Source organism: Eumetopias jubatus, unplaced genomic scaffold, assembly GCF_037043125.1.
Source record: "Eumetopias jubatus isolate StellerSeaLion01/CBP00866 unplaced genomic scaffold, mEumJub1_p1.0 scaffold_1, whole genome shotgun sequence".
Lineage (NCBI taxonomy): Eukaryota > Metazoa > Chordata > Mammalia > Carnivora > Otariidae > Eumetopias > Eumetopias jubatus.
The window spans coordinates 70,504,030-70,520,996 of NW_028274807.1; the positions used below are offsets into that span (position 1 = coordinate 70,504,030).

At 39.7% G+C, this 16,967-nt stretch overlaps 1 protein-coding gene across 2 annotated transcripts in view; it reads right to left on the reverse strand.

Annotated features, from left to right (window-relative positions):
* PCYT1A (phosphate cytidylyltransferase 1A, choline) overlaps positions 1-16,967 on the reverse strand; it is a 50,002-nt gene that overhangs the window by 32,746 nt on the left and 289 nt on the right. The window contains exon 1 of one of the 2 annotated variants that reach the window (XM_028101019.2): positions 16,518-16,618. The exons of the other annotated variant lie outside the window; for it this stretch is intronic. The gene's annotated coding sequence lies outside the window, so the exon portion shown is untranslated. Of the gene's footprint in view, positions 1-16,517; positions 16,619-16,967 lie in introns of those variants that run through there. 2 annotated transcript variants of the gene reach the window in all.

Genomic DNA, 16,967 nt, shown 5'->3' on the forward strand with positions numbered 1-16,967 from the left:
GCCAAGGCACAGTCAGTTAAGCATCTGCCTTTGGCTCAGGTCATGATCCCAGGGTCTTGGGATCAAGCTCCACGTCCAGGTCCCTGCTCAGTGGGGAGCTTGCTCCCTCTGCCTCCCTGCTCATGCTCATGCTCTCTCTCTCTCACAGCAGCAGCAAAAGCCTGCCACTCTGCCTATTTGTGCTCTCTCTGTCAAATAAATAAATAAAATCTTAAAAAAAAAGATTTCTTTAAACTCTGTTCCTCTTCTGACATTACAAAGAGGTGTCATTGTAAAAGCACCTATACTTTCCATTTGTGATATAAAACAGTTTTAAGGGTGCCATAATAAATCAAGGGAATAAATGTGATATCGTATTTTTCAACAATTACTTTCTATAAGTTCAAGTTAAAATTCCTTAATGTTTAATAGAAAAACACTTAACTTATGCACTCTCTTTCTCCCTCAAATAAACAAAATCTTAAAAATAATAATAACCTAAAAAAAGCCCACCTACTCAGTCCAATTAATGACCATGTCTATTTGCATACAATAGGACTTTGCTTAAGTATCTGTTAACTTCTCGGGGTAATTAGACAAAATCCATTATGAGAAATGCAATCAGCAATCTTGTGTCAGGGAGTTGAAGGTCAGGTAGTCAGTAGTACTGAGAACTTACTGTGTATAAGGTACTATAACATTTCTTGAAGTAAAAACTATTTTCTCAAGAGGACCTCAATTCAGCTGAGGAAACCACATGTTAATGATACAAAAATGCTCCTTAGGATTCTAAAACCACTGGGGGAAAGTTTGTTAAAAAACAGGATATTTACAATTTCAAAGAATCGCCAAGTATTTTGAAGTAATCCTCACAGATTACTTATTAATTACAAAGGGAAAAGAGTTACCTTTAAAGTGAAAAAAATTTCTTAGCTAAGTGATCAAAGTTAATTAACATCACCAATAATGCCTCCTGATGTGAGGCACTGAGGACATATTACCTGCCAAAAAAGCATACTGTGTATGGGTTTATGAGGAACAAGCAAACAAACCTCAATTAAAGGACGTTCTATAAAACAACAGGCCTGTTACTCTTCAAAAAATGTCAATCATGATAGACAATGAAAGGCTGAGGGATTGTTCCAAAGAAAAGACAACTAAATTTCATTTCTAGATTGGGGGAGAAATTGTTATAAAGGAGAGTTATTAAAACAATCAGTAAAATTTGAATATGAACTGTGTATCAAATCATAATACACATCAATGTTAAAATACATTTGATAATTACACTGTTATGTAAAAGACTATCTTTGTTTTTAGGAGATAAAAGCTGAAGTACCTGGGGATAAAGGGGCATGATTTCTGTAGCTTACCCTCAGCAGAAACAGAAGCAGCAGCAGAAGCAGAAGAAGGAGAAGCAGAGGAAAAAGGAGGAGGAGGAGGAGGAGGAGCAGCAGCAGCAGCAGCAGACGGAGAAGCAGCAGCAGAAGAAGGAGAAACAGAAGAAGCAGCAGAAGCAGTAGAAGCAGCAGAAGAAACAGAAGAAGAAGAAAGGAGGAGGAAGGGATGGGGAAGGAGTGGGAGAAGGAGGAAGAAAATTGTGTATTATGTTACATTAAAAAAAAGGGGGGGGCGCCTGGGTGGCTCAGTCGGTTAAGCGACTGCCTTCGGCTCAGGTCATGATCCCAGAGTGCTGGGATCAAGTCCCGCATCGGGCTCCCTGCTCAGTGGGGAGCCTACTTCTCCCTCTACCTGCCGCTTCCCGTGCTTGTGCACTCTCTCTGACAGATAAAATTAAAAAAAAATTTTTTTTAAATGTTCTATAAAAATTTTCCACACAGGCTCTCATATAAGCCTGTCTTTCAGGTTCTCTAGAAATTGATTCCTTCTCTTTCCTAATTCTTTGAATTAGTATGACTGATACAAATATTCCAAGAAGTATATGTTTTAATAATCTAAACATCTTGCAAGGAAGATCATAACAGCAACAGTTATAATAATGGCTCTCTTTCTTTGAATACTAGGCACTTAATATACATTAAGTATATTAATGCTAGGCACTTAATATACATTATTCTCATTTAACCCATATAACCTGAGATGCAGGTATTATTAGCCCCAACTTACAAATGAGAAAACTAAGGAACAGGGACGTTAAGTAAGAGATCCAAGAGCTCACAAAGCTAGCTGTGGGAGAGCCAGGATTTAAATCCAGACTTGTCTAATTCCAAAGTCGTTACCACTATTTTTTCTGTCTCCCAGAAATCCAAGATTTGTAAAAAGAAGCTGTCTCGTCATCAATACTGCTGCTTCCTTCTGTCAAGAACATTCTATGGCATGGGTCCCTTAAGTTCTTGCAGACTTAAGTAAGTACTAACTGCACAGTAGAATAAAAGGTCACAGTTACTTAAAGGTAAACAAGGTCTCAGGACCAGTCGAATAGAACTGATGTGGCTATTGGCCTGATTCAGTCAGTCCAATTTGTCAGCTGTACAGATGTGTAGATCTTTCCTATTGGATAGTTTTCCTAGAATTTTCTTATAAACTTCCAATTTAAGCAATAAAGATTTCTTTAATCTCAGGATGCCAGGATGGCTCAGCCAGTTGAGCGTCTGCCTTCAGCTCAGGTTGTAAACCCCCGGGGTCCTGGGATTGAGCCCTGCATTGGGCTCTCTGCTTGGTGGTGAGCAGGTTTCTTCCTCTCCCTCTGCCTGCCACTCTGCCTATTTGTGCTCTCTCTGTCAAATAAATAAATAAAATCTTAAAAAAAAAGATTTCTTTAATCTCTGTTCCTCTTCTGACATTACAAATAGGTGTCATTGTAAAAGCACCTGTACTTTCCATTTGTGATATAAAACAGTTTTAAGGGTGCCATAATAAATCAAGGGAATAAATGTGGTATCGTATTTTTCAACAATTACTTTCTATAAGTTCAAGTTAAAATTCCTTAATGTTTAATAGAAAAATACTTAACACATCCAAAGACATGTTTATAGGAATTTCTTCAGAAGTCTTTGCTCTGGGGTACCTGGGTGGCTCAGTCAGTTGGGCGGCTGCCTTCGGCTCGGGTCATGGTCCCAGGGTCCTGGGAACGAGCCCCGTGTCAGGCTCCCTGCTCTGCGGGGGGCCTGCTTCTCCCTCTCCCTCTGCCTGCTTCTCCCTCTCCCTCTGCCTGCTTCTCTCCCTGCTTGTGCGGTCAAATAAATAAATAAAAAATATTTAAAAAAAAAGTCTTTGCTCTGTGTGGGGGGTGGAGGAGTGGAAAGGTATGTGTGCTATAATATTTTTATAGCTTTACTGAAGTATAATTGACATACAATAAACTGTATTTAAAGTGTATAACTTAATGAGTTTTAACATAACTATACATCTGGGAATCATCAAAATTAAGAGAATCAACATACTACCATTGTCAGGTTTCCTCATGCCACATTAGAATCCATCTCTTCCTCCCCGACTTCAACTTTGCTTTACTTTTTTGTTTGTCTGGCTTTTTTTTTATACTATGGCAAAATATATGTAACATAAGATTTGCTTTCCTTTCTAACTGCTTACTTCTTAAAGCACTGAATCATCTTGTCATATGATTCAACTTAACTAGACAAACACATGGTTTGATTTTTGATTGCCCCTCAAATATTTTTTATTTTTTAAGATTTTATTTATTTATTTGAGAGAGAGAGAGATAGAGAGCACGAAAGGGAAGAGGGTCAGAGGGAGAAGCAGACCCCCCTGCTGAGCAGGGAGCCTGATGTGGGACTCGATCCCGGGACTCCGGGATCATGACCTGAGCCGAAGGCAGTCGCTTAACCAACTGAGCCACCCAGGCGCCCGCCCCTCAAATATTTCTATTCCTAAAGAATCCCTACTAATAATTCATTACTTAGCTAAAAGGTTAAAACCTTTTGGTGGATAATAGTGAACTAGAAAGAAGCAAAAGCTCTCCCTCTAAGAGTTAAAATACTGCCAGTGTGATTTAAATATATTCGAAAGCCAAACTGGTATCTGGGGTAATTGGACCTTGTGATATCCATTCTATTCCACTAGATTAAAAAATCATACAAAAAATATAAAATATCACAATAAGGACTCGAGGCAAGAGAAAGAATTTGTGTGATTAGCTAAAGCTAAAGTAAAATTCACAAACATAGAAGGAATCATGTGGTTACTGTGATTACAGTGGTTACTTTTGTTGTTAACATGTTACAAAGCCCTTTGGTAAATAATAGTAACACTAATATATTTTACCTGTATTTCAATTGAGTACATATAACAAAATCTCTCCATCTGCCTTATATAATCACTTTCAATCAAATGTCTAAGGCAGTGTTTCTCAGTATTTTTTATCCATGCTCCATCAAATGTCTAAGGCAGTGTTTCTCAGTATTTTTTATCCATGCTCCATTTTAAGAAATATAGAAATTTTGGGGTGCCTGAGTGGCTCAGTCTGTTAAGCCACTGCCTTCGGCTCAGGTCATGATCCTGGGGTCCTGGGATCGAGTCCCACATCCAGCTCCCTGCTCAGGAGGAAGCCTGCTTCTCCCTCTCCCTCTGTCTCCCGGCTGGCTTGTGCTCTCACTTTCTGTCAAACAAATAAATTAAATCTTTAAAAAAAAAAAAAAAAAAGAAATACAGAAATTTTAACCTCACTCCATCAGCATAGTGTTATGATTTAAGAGTTCAGGCCCTAAAATCAGATTACCTAAGCATGAATCCCTTCTCCACTACTTACTAGCCACGAGAACTTCGACAAATTCCTTAATTGCCAGAGTTGCATCACCTAACAAATGAAGTTCAAATGGAGTACTCCATGTAAGCCTTAGTTCAGTGCCTGGCACAAGTAAGTATTTGTAAGTATTACCTACTATATTATTTAGTAGTAGTAGTTGTCATCATCTGCCTTAAAGCTTGCCTTCTTGTGTATCCCCTATATCCAGAAAGATTTTGTCAAGTTTTCCCCCTAGGATTACTATTATGAAAAGTATACTTTTTTTTGAAAGATTTTATTTATGATTTAAGAGAGAGAGAGCATGAGCAGGGGGAGGGGCAGAGGGAGAAGCAGACTCCCCACTGAGCAGGGAGCCTAATGTGGGGCTCAATCCCAGGACCCTGAGATCATGACCTGAGCGGAAGGCAGATACTTAACTGACTGAGCCACCCAGGTGCCCCATGAAAAGTATACTTTAAATGTAAAAATATTAATATTCACAACCCTTTGACATAGGTATATTGTTTTTATTACTATTTTACAGATAAGAAAACTGAGGCACAGATGATAAGGTCACACAGCTAGTAAGTAGCAAAGCTAAGAATCAAATTCAGCCAGCCTGGCTGCGGACTACACACTCCTAATCACTAGAGTATATAATATGATACAATACCATACTATTACAAGAAGGTACCTGGTAACTATCTCTAAATATCTGAATGCCTGTCATGCTGGATAGAGCAAATACCCAGACAACAAAAAATAGATCACTGGTTGGAAGAGGCAGAGTTATAAATGGTAACTAAACATAATAAAAACCTTTTTAGGAATAAGAGTTATCTGAAACAGAACTGGGTTAACTCAGGAGGCATTTCATTTTGGCATACCAGGATATTCAAGCAGAGGTTGTGTAGAAACACATTTATTCATTTTGTTGGTCATTATCCTGTTAAAGTCCATCTTGGTTGATCTTTTTGCTTATCCAATCTGTTAATGTCAAATCTTGACTGTCTATATAATATTAGCTATTTATCATAATTTAATGTAGTCTATAAACTTGGAAAGGTTTTTGTCTCCAACCAAATCACTGTCGAAAATATTGATCAGGATAGATATATGTCACCATACACCAATGTGACCTACCACTAGATCCCTCCCCCACTTAAGATCCACTCTTTTTTTTTTTTTAAGATTTATTTATTCATTTTATTGGGGGGGGGCAAGGGCAGAGGGAGATGGAAAGAGAAACTCAAGCAGACTCCACGCTGAGCACAGAGCCTGACACAGGGCTCAATCTCAGAACCCTGAGATCACAATCTGAGCCGAAACAAAGAATGGGACGCCCAACCGACTGCACCACCCAGACGCCCCAAGATCCACTTTTAGAGTACTAGGTTAGTGCAATATAAACACAGTAGAATTTATCTTTAGAAAACAGAATAGAGGGGCGCTTGGGTGGCTCAGTCGGTTAAGTGGTTCAGGTCATGATCCCAGGGTCCTGGGATTGAGCCCGGCATCAGGCTCCATGCTCAGTGGGGAGCCTGCTTCTCCCTCTCCCCTTGCCCCTCCCCTCCACCTCTCCCCACTGCTCATGCTCTCTCACATGCTCCCTCTCAAATAAAATCTTAAAAAAAAAAAAACAGAAACAGAGTAGAGAATATATTTAAATTTCTTAATGATTAGGGTATTCAATCAGATGTAAATCTGTTTTATTGCATTATCACACAATTCACATCTCTATCACAATACCAAAGATTATGATAATAATTATAGCTAACATTTAGCACACTTGCTATGTGCCAGGAAGTTTTAACCTTTGCATATGTTAAATAATTTAATCCTCCCAACAATCCTGTAAGTTAGATAATACTATTATCCCTATTTTGAAGATGAGGAAATAGAGTCACAGCTAAGTTAAATGACTGAGGTCACACACCTAGGACAGAGCAAAAATAAGATTTGGCCCTAGGCATTTTGACTCTAGGGTCTGTGCACTTAACAGCACCACCATGCTGCCTAGTATATAAAATGGTCATACTTGAATTTAATCAAAATCACATATTACAGTCAGGAATTTAATTTCATCTTTCATAAACAATGGGCTCCCTTCTCACTGGACCTATCAATGGCAAACTATTCAAGAACTCTAGGGACTTGTTTTGGTTTGGGCCACAGTAAAAGAGCAGAGAGGACACTAGACTAGGAATCATATATAAACTGGGATTTAATTCTAGCTCCTTCTAGTACCTTAACTCTAAGTCTAAAGAGTGATCAAGGAAGGCTCTAATCAAATATACTTAATTTCTAAGTCATGCTAAGGATAAAATGAGAAACTAGACTATAAATTTCCTGATGTAGCGGATATTTGTTGTTTGTCTTCCCACTGTTCAATCCCGCTCTGAAAAGAGCCCATTTTCATCTGGGGACTCACTTTCATTTGGTCTATGTAAGCTTCAACTTCAAACCCTAGCATCAGATCACATGTACCAAACTTAAACCAATCAGCGTTATCATTCTCCCCTGGCCACAGACTGGAGGAGGAAGGGAGAAGGGACAGTAATAGGTGACCTAAGTCAGTCCAATCAGAGTACATTTCAGAACTCACCAGATGGAAAGGCTTAGATGAAGATTATCACTTCTCTTTGTGGATCTAAACCTAGAGACATGGCTTTGGGAAGCATCCTGTGACAAACTAGTGGCCATCCTATCACCAGGAGGAGAGCCTTTTTTGAAAGCGTTGACACAGAGTAAGCAAGCTGATGATGGGGAGAATTCAGATCCTGAACCGTCTAACTGTGCCAACCAATACATTCATTCCCCTTTTTGCTTAAGTTAGTTAAACTGGGTTTCTTATCACTTAGAACCACAAAAATCTTAATTGGTGCATTTAATACCTAGCAATGAGCTCTGGTGCAGAGTAGGCACACTCAATTACTATTTGAATATACTAAGTATAGAAAACCACTTTCGAAATTTTGAAAAGCACTTTATTCAACATTACTGTTTTGTTTTGATGGAAAGGAGTCAAGTTCTTGTCAGTTTATAAGTGTATCAAAGATGGCACAACAAAGCTCCCATCCTGTTAAAACTATTTTTCCTTATCTGCTTACATATAGTTCTTCTATTTTTCTAAAGATGACTTTTGTGTCTTACACAGTATTTTACATTATACTTTGAACATTACACATTAGACTTAAACTCAGGTCTTAAGATCCTAGGGATTTGGAACAAATACACCTAATACTTTTGGTGTTTCATGTAAAACACTTCTGTATCTTATCCACTTTCTTAGGAGATGGAGAACACCAAGATCACAGACATTCTTTAACAATAACTCTAAAAGAATTTTGAAATTATAAAAAGATTGTCTCATGCCTTTCCTCTAAAACTACTACTATTTTTTAAACTTTGACTCTATAGATCTCTCAAGAGACCATTTTTCACTGGCTCTCTCTTAGACCAACCCCATGCCACATCTACTAACTTATACACCATGAAAGCGTACAGAATAATTTAATTATTAGTGCCTTACTGGAAGAAATTACCAGTTCCCCCAAAGTTACAAAAGATGCCTGACATATCAGGTTTGCCATTGAGAAAAGGTATGTTGGAGGATGAGAGCATACTGAGGATAGTAAATACATGTTGGCTTTTAGTTCATTATACTGAAACTTAGCTATACCTAAAACCACATCACCTTTACCACATTCACAATTGCCCAGTTGTTCCAACAATGAGGAACAATACTTCCCAAACTCTCCGTTTATGATAACTGCACCTTTGGAATCAACCAACACTATTAAGTAAAGGTGCAGTGATTTCCCTGGAAAAGGGAATATCTACACTCAAGAGAGGAAAAAACAAACAAAAAAAACACATACACAGGCTGCCTTAACAGAACAGGCTGTCCAGAAGGTGATAAGGTTGGAAAAAGATGGCACCTCCTCAGAACCAATATAGTATAAGATCAGAATGGGGCTGAGGAGTGGAGAATTACCTAATACTCTCTGTAGGCGGATCCTGGCTTCTAGCCATAGCATCCATATTAATTAAGCTAGGATGAGTCAGAATGAAAGTAGTTGGAGATAAGATACATAGCCTCCCCCTTAAACTCATTAGGGTGTGCCAAAGCTTCCTGTTTCCTTAGCGGTTTATCCTACAAAAAAAAGTTTCTTTGTAAAATGAAACTATTACAAGAGAGAAAAGGATCTGAGACCATTTGTAAGGCCTGATCTTTCTAACCTTTACAGTCCCTAGTAACCTATCTTTAGTCAAAATCCCCACTGATGCACAGATCTAAGTATGGACATACCTGCCACAACCACCAGAACACCACCACGCCTATTAAGTGAATTAGTGTCTCTAAATTGCTTTCAAGATACAGAATGTAGTATCTGTGCCTGTGATTTTTACTCAGATTCACAAAATCTGGCTCCATTTCTGCTGACTCACCTCCCAGTACACACTGCTTGCCTTGTTCTTCAATGTTTCAATAAATGCCCGCTTGGATGCATCAATTTTGCTACTAAGAAAGTACACCGAAGTGGAAATGTGTGTGAGGTGGGAAGGGCAGCAGTGAGGAGACACTGAGGATAAATCTGGTCAAGTGTTTTTCCAATGTAAGTGTCCTAAAGGCGACAAAATCTGGGTACTGGTATGCACACGCTTGTGTTTTAAAGATGACAGTGTCCTGCAAGTGTAGTTTTAAGGACTCCCACCCAACCCCTTCTATTCTACCTCCTTATTGCTAGTAGATCTAGTAAGCACCCCAGGGTGAAAGAGGAGGTAGATTCTGCTTCCTAACCTATGCAACAACCTAAGTAATAGCAAATTGCAAGCATATATATTCTTCAAGTTTCAAAAATTGAATTCAAATTTGACAGAGTACTACAGGAACTATCTGCAAAAAGAGGAGACATGAATTTTTTCTTTGCATTTTATTCCTGCCTCTCCCATCTCTGGGACATTATCTTCCTCGGTAAAACCGTATCTCAGTAATTTTCTACTGGCATACCAATGTCCAGGTCCAAAGCTGAGTGAGCAAGCATACTTTATTTTTTTTTAAAGATTTTATTTATTTATTTGACAGAGAGAGACACAGCGAGAGAGGAAACACAAGCAGGGGGAGTGGGAGAGGGAGAAGCAGGCTTCCCGCCGAGCAGGGAGCCCAATGTGGGGCTCAATCCCAGGACCCTGGGATCATGACCTGAGCTGAAGGCAGACGCTTAACGACTGAGCCACCCAGGCGCCCGCAAGTTGTGGAGGTTAATAAAGTGGTGCTCTTTTTTTAAGATTTTATTGACAGAGATGTGCTCGCTTCAGCAGCACATATACTAAAATTTGACAGAGAGAGCACAAGTAGGGGGAGTGGCAGGCAGAGGGAGAGGGAGAAGCAGGCTCCATGCAGAGCAGGGGGGGGAAGTTGGAGGGAGGATATGCCTAACCCACAGTGGGGAGGAGGGATTGGATTCAAGAACCAGCAGACCTCACAGGCCAAAAATGGCCCACTGCCCGCTTTTGAAACTAAAGTTTTTTTTTGTTTTTTGTTTTTTTGTTTTTAACATAACTTTTTTTTACTGAATATTTACTTTTTATTTTTATTTATTTTTTATTTTTTTAATTATGTTATGTTAATCACCATACATTACATCATTAGCTTTTGATGTAGTGTTCCATGATTCATTGTTTGTGCATAACACCCAGTGCTCCACGCAGAATGTGCCCTCTTTAATACCCATCACCAGGCTAACCCATCCCCCCACACCCTCCCCTCTAGAACCCTCAGTTTGTTTCTCAGAGTCCATAGTCTCTCATGGTTCGTCTCCCCCTCCGATTCCCCCCCTTCATTTTTCCCTTCCTCCTATCTCTTTTTTTTTTTTTTTTTTACATATAATGTATTATTTGGAACACGACCATGCTCCTTCACTGATGTACTATCTATGGCTGCTTTTGTGCTAATCGCAGAGTTGAGTAGGTGGCAATAGATACTGTATAACTTATAAAGCCTAACATTTACTATCTAGATGGCCCTTTACTGAAAAAAGTTTGCCAAAAAAGTTGCCATCTTATACTAAATGAAGATGGAACTAGTTTTATCAATAATTTGGTAGCAAATCCTACCTAGATTATGCAAACAGTAAAGTAAAAGTCAGTGCTAGGAATATGGTTATTTCAAGAAATTGAACTGTATCTTTCTCATATAGGACTACTGCAGTTTATGTCACCAACCTGTGTATGTTACATTATATAGAATAAGTCAGAAGTACACCCGATTTGGGAAATTCTAAATGAAAAAGATCACAAAATAACCACACTGACACATTAGTTTTAAAACAGAGCTCAGTGGTATGCCTCAATATTTGAGGCTACTAAATTGCCACATCTAAGATCTTAGTTTTGAACTTGATCTCTTCCCTCTAATTTCTTCAGAGAAATCTTTATTCAACAAACACTGAGTGGGCACTTACACTGTGCCAGACCCTGGGTTCACCCTGGAACAAAATAAAGGTTATATTTGGGCCTTGCCACACAATAGAATATTTCAAGAAAGAGATTATCCTAAAAACCACAAAGGACACTTGTAATAATTCTTATGGTTAATAATTTTGCTCTCCCACCACTCCACTACAAAATTCAGTGAGTAAACTCTGTGTTTAGATTCTGCTTTTCCTAGAGTGGGTTATAGAATTTATATCTCTAAGGCAGGGTCTATGACAGATTCAGGGAATTCTGGGATTTGGACAAAAAAGAATTATATATTCATTTTTACTAACCTCTGGCAAATTCACCATTTCCTTCAATTATGAACATAAGCCACAATAGTAATAGATCATCACTAATAGAAATCTTAGATATTTTCAGATAGCATTACACTTATTACAAATATTTTGGAATATTGTTTAAACATATCATTTTTAAATTATTATAAGATCCATTGATAGTAAACATTATTTACGATGTTAAAAGCATATATAGTATTATATTACACATTTTATTTTATATTTATGTAATTTTTTAAGCAGGCTCCACATGAAGCATGGAGCACAACCTGGAGCTTGAATTCACAACCCTTAGATCAAGAGTCAGGCGCTCAAATGACTGAGCCACCCAGGTGTCCCTCATACCACACATTTTTTAAAGCATTTTGATAACTTTATTTCAACATAGTTTCAAGTTTTATGTATTTAATTCTTTGTTTGGTATAATAATATTATTCCAAAAGGGAATCTACAAGTTTTCACCATACTGCCAAAGGGGCCCATGGCACAAAAAAAGATTAAGATTTCTACTCTATGGCCAAAAAATAAACAAAGATAATCACATCTAGGATAATTACCTTTAAATTAAAAAAAAAAACTACCTAAAAAACAAAACAAAAAACTATTTTCTGTTAAGTGCCACACATCCATTTTGTTCTCTAGCATAGAGCAAAGACCATATGTTACTTTTTTTTTTTTTACCAGCCTTTACTTCAAAATTGGTTTGCAAATAGTTGTGAGTGTGATATAACAGCCTGGCAGACCCAGGGGTTCCCCTGGCTCACTGGCAGTCATTCTAGTATAAATATAGAAAGCTTCAAATTAATACAACTTTTAACAAGAGAGTTATCAAAAGAAAGGGAAAAAAAGACAAAACAAAAACCGAAAAAAAAACCCCAGCTATATATCTATCTACTAATCTGGTTTGCAAACAGTAAAATACAAGCAATTCAATTATTTATATTAATGAGGGAATGTATGTAAACAAACCTAACATAGTGCCAAATATTTGTTAGAGACTCACAAACAGTTTTTTTTTTTTCCCCCTTCTGGAGTGGAGCTCTGTTACATACTGCAAAATAGAGTACATAAAAATGTATATTCCCTTAATTTACTGACTGAATTGTAGAAGAGGGAGTAGAGAGAGTTCTCCAATAGAAGAGCCAAAAGATCTGACTTCAGATCAGTTATGCAAATACATGAAAAGAAAAGCATAAGAAAATTATAATTATTACTAGATATTTTGTCATTACCCATCCTTAATAACAATAGCAAATTATTATGTTTGCTTTTTCTATAAATATTTTATAAATCAATTCTTATCAGCGTTTCTAACATGGAAAAGTTATAAACTTTTTTCCCTAGGAGAATCACGTCTAACTTAGAGTTTAGACAGCTCCACAGGGGAATCAAGAATGGGGTCAGGTGGTTTACAAACTCAATGAGACTGTATACAAAATTTGGTGAGTATGCCTATGTTTCTGATTATTAAAGACTGTTTAAGCAGAACAGTTACTTCTGCCATAGTTAGAAAAGCTTAAACAAGAGAAAGCAAACAGTTCTTCCCTTAGTCACAGAGTGAGTTAGTGTTAACATCAGATAAAGTAACCTGGGATTTCTGAACCTAAGGCTTTGACCAAATTATTCTCCCTAACGGACCATATATTCAAAGAGAAGGTCCCCAAGAAAAATAAAACCTCACCTATTTATGGGAAGAGAAATCATAGGCTTAGAAAGGAATAAAGTTCATTCTTTATCAATCAGGCCATTATACTGGTTTTTGAAGGGAATTTGCAAAGCAGGGTAGGTCAAAAAGAATCCTTTCATTCAACAAACACAAAGGATCCCAGAGGCAGTGCTGCAGTCTCCAAGCCTAAATGTCTTCTCTTCTAAGTCAGTTACCTTGAAACATGCACAATTGACCCTTGAACAAAACAGAGGTTAGGAGCACTGTCCCCCAACACACACACGCGCACGCACACACACACACACACACACACACACCTGTGCGCGTGCGCGTTGAAAATCTGCTTATAATTTTTGACTCCTTCAAAACAAGCCTACTGTTGACTGGAAGCCTTACCAATAACATTAATAGTTATTAACATATTTTGTATGTTAGACATATTATTTACCATATTCTAACAAGGAATGTTAAGGAAGCTAGAGAAAAGAAAATGTTATTAAGAAAATCATAAGGGGGGGCGCCTGGGTGGCTCAGTTGGTTGGGCGACTGCCTTCGGCTCAGGTCATGATCCTGGAGTCCTGGGATCGAGTCCCACCTCGGGCTCCCTGCTCGGCGGGGAGTCTGCTTCTCCCTCTGACCCTCTTCCCTCTCGTGCTCTCTATCTCTCATTCTCTCTCTCTCAAATGAATAGGTAAAATCTTAAAAAAAAAAAAAAGGAGGAAAGAAAGAAAATCATAAGGGGGCTGAGGGGCCTGGGTGGCCTGAGTGGCTTAGTTGGTTTAGTGTCTGCCTTCAGCTCAGGTCATGGTCCCGAGGTCCTGGGATGGAGCCCCACGTCCGGCTCCCTGCTCAGCAAGGAGTCCGCTTCCCTTTCTCCCTGTCCCCCATTCTTGCTCATGCTCTCTCACTCTCTCAAATAAATCAATAAATACAATCCTTTTTTTTTTCTTTTTAAAGAAAATCATAAGGGGGTGCCTGGGTGGCTCAGTCGATTAAGCATCTGACTCTTAATTTTGGCCATGTTCTCAGAGTTGGTAAGATGAAGCCTGCTTCAGCTCCAAGCTAGATGTGGAGCCTGCTTGAGATTCTTTCACTCCCTCTCCTTCTGTCCCTTCCCCCCTCCTTTCTCTCAGAAAGAAAGAAAGAAAGAGAGAAAGAGAAAGAAAGAGAGAAAGAAAGAAAGAGAGAAAGAAAGAAAGAGAAAGAAAGAAAGAGAGAAAGAAAGAGAAAGAAAGAGAAAGAAAGAAAAAGAAAATCATAGGGAAGAAAAAATACATTTATAGTATTATATTTATTAAAAAAATTCACATGTATGTGGACCCATGCAGCTCAAACATGTGTTGCTCAAGGGTCAACTGTATTGTTACAGAAATAAATTCTTGAGTAGCTCCTTTCAGTTATGTATAATGTATGCCAAGTAAACATCTAATGTTTTAGAAAAAGGTGTAATTAGCCATTTTTTAGCTAAACAAAGACTCTCCCCTATTGTTCACAACTCAATACTTTACCATTCAAGAATCTTTCTGAACTCCCTTCCTCTATCACATAGTATATGTGTGTAGGAGGTGAGGGTGACTATTAGGTTATCAGATAAACGCAGTGTCAGATAAGTTAAAATTACCTCAAGCTTCTTCTATTAAATATTGTTTTAAAGAAAACACTGGGTGCACAATCAGTAGCACCTTTTATAAAGTCTATAGAGAGGAGGTAGTGAAACTCACTTTAGTTCATTTCATCTGCATTGCTAACAGCCCTCAGGAATGGGGATCAGTAGGGGATAAAACCACCAACTAAAACATCATCTGAATTACTCACAGCATGGTATTATTCCCAGTTTGCCAGTCTTGGCCTCTAGCACATAATCACTGAGCTGGATAGCTAAATACACCAAAGGCTCTCCCATATGGTATTCCAGTCACCACTGTTGACTCTCCTAGCATCTCCTTTCTTCCCCATGGTGGTCACCATCTGCTTACCACTGATTACTGCACCAATTCCATTCTCAACTAGTATCTTTATACCAGCAATCCTTGGTACTTACAGAATCACTAAATATCAAGATTGAAAAGGACCCTAAAGGCCGTATCTCCCTACCCCCATTCTATTCTTGGCAGAATGTTTTCTGTCTCTATCTTCAGTTCCCTTCCTAAGTCTTGCTCCTACACTCCTCAAAGCTTCCCCTTTCTCGATGTCGGCTCCTAGCAGTTTTTCCTATCACAAACCTCTCTATCCTCACTGCTTCTATAAATATCACTGTCCCTATTTCAATATGTAAGTTCTGGTTCTCCCAACTGAGATCTTGAGTTTCAGTCCTCAGTCATAACCAGTCACCTCAATTATATTTGGGACAACTTCTCCAGTTAAGTCAATCTGATGGAGCCTGTCTCCCCAGCCACAGAGCCAGTCTTTGTACTTACTTCTAAACAGTCCTCTAAACAAAGAATCATGGCATTTTAGACCTGAAAGAAAACTCAGAAATAATCTGAGTTTAAACATTTTTACTTACATTTCACACATTTCGGGATATATGAAATCCATTTTATATCATCTCATACATACATAACTGAAACAAGTTTCATGAAACAATACTTACCCTTACTATGTGAACACACTGAAAATTTCTATTGTATTCCATTAAAAAAAAATTTCAGGTGCTATCCATTAAATGGATTTCACAACCCAATAATAGGATGGAACCCCTAGTCTAGTAAACATTAATCTAGTCCAAACTTCCCATTCACTGATGAAAAAACTGGAGCTCGGTCTTGAGATAAGTTTCCCAGTCACAAGACGTTTGTCCAGAAAGTTAAACTTGGGTCTATCTGGTAAGTCCCACCCAGATCCGTGTTCTTTACACTGAAGACCTTCTCTGCCCAGTCATGACCGCTCAACTACAGCCCGTGCCCAAACATAACCCTGCAGTACCATGTCCAGTCACTGAGCCCACACTGTTGTCCCCGTCAGCCCCTCAAAGTGACTGCTCGTTGGTCAAGGATCCCCGCCCCCGCCCCCCCCCCCGGCCGCTGCTTCTTGTTCTCTTAGATCAGAGTCCCCGCACAGTCACTCTCTCTCGACCCCGAGTCTCCTCCAAGGCACTGCCTCATACTTTCTCGCTAACAGTCCTCTCGCAGTCTCTGCCTCGGGCTCTCCGAGGTCAGAGTCCTTTCGCATTCACCGCTCCTGGGTGGCACACTCCTCGCAAGCAGCTACATCTCGGTCAGTCCCCTCGCTGTCACTGCCTCTGGCTCACAGCAGCCTCGTAACCCCTCCTCACGCTCCCCTCGCTGTCACTGACCCACTCTTCAGTCAGTCTCCTCGTGGTCCTAGCCAAACAGTGTGTCCTCTCAGAGACAGCCGCAAGGAGATGCACACACAGGATCCTCACCTGCAGCTAACGCTCCCGGGCCCCAGTCCAGTCGGCTTTCTCCTAGGAGCCGCGTCACGGACAAGGGAAGTTGAAGAGGTTGCGGGGAGACGCCCGGGGAAGGCAGCTGACGGAACAGCGGGCCGGAAGTCCCGCCTACTGCCCGCCCTCTTGTCAATCCGAGTACGGCATTTCCCTGAAAACCACGACCCCTGACACAGTAGTTCCGCCACCACAGAGGCCCCAGGGATGGCGTGGCTGAGCAGAGAACACCAGGCGCAAGAGATGAGATGGCCAAGGGCCAGTCTCCATGCGGAACTGGAGTTTGGGGTGAAGACACCGCCTCGTGAGAAGATACGGCCGTGAACTGTCGCGCGTGCTCGCTGGCAGTCAGTCAAGATTGCGTTAGGCCGCTGGCTCCCCAGCTCCGGGCCAGCCTCCCCCGGGGAGGGCCTGCCCTCTCCGGCCTTT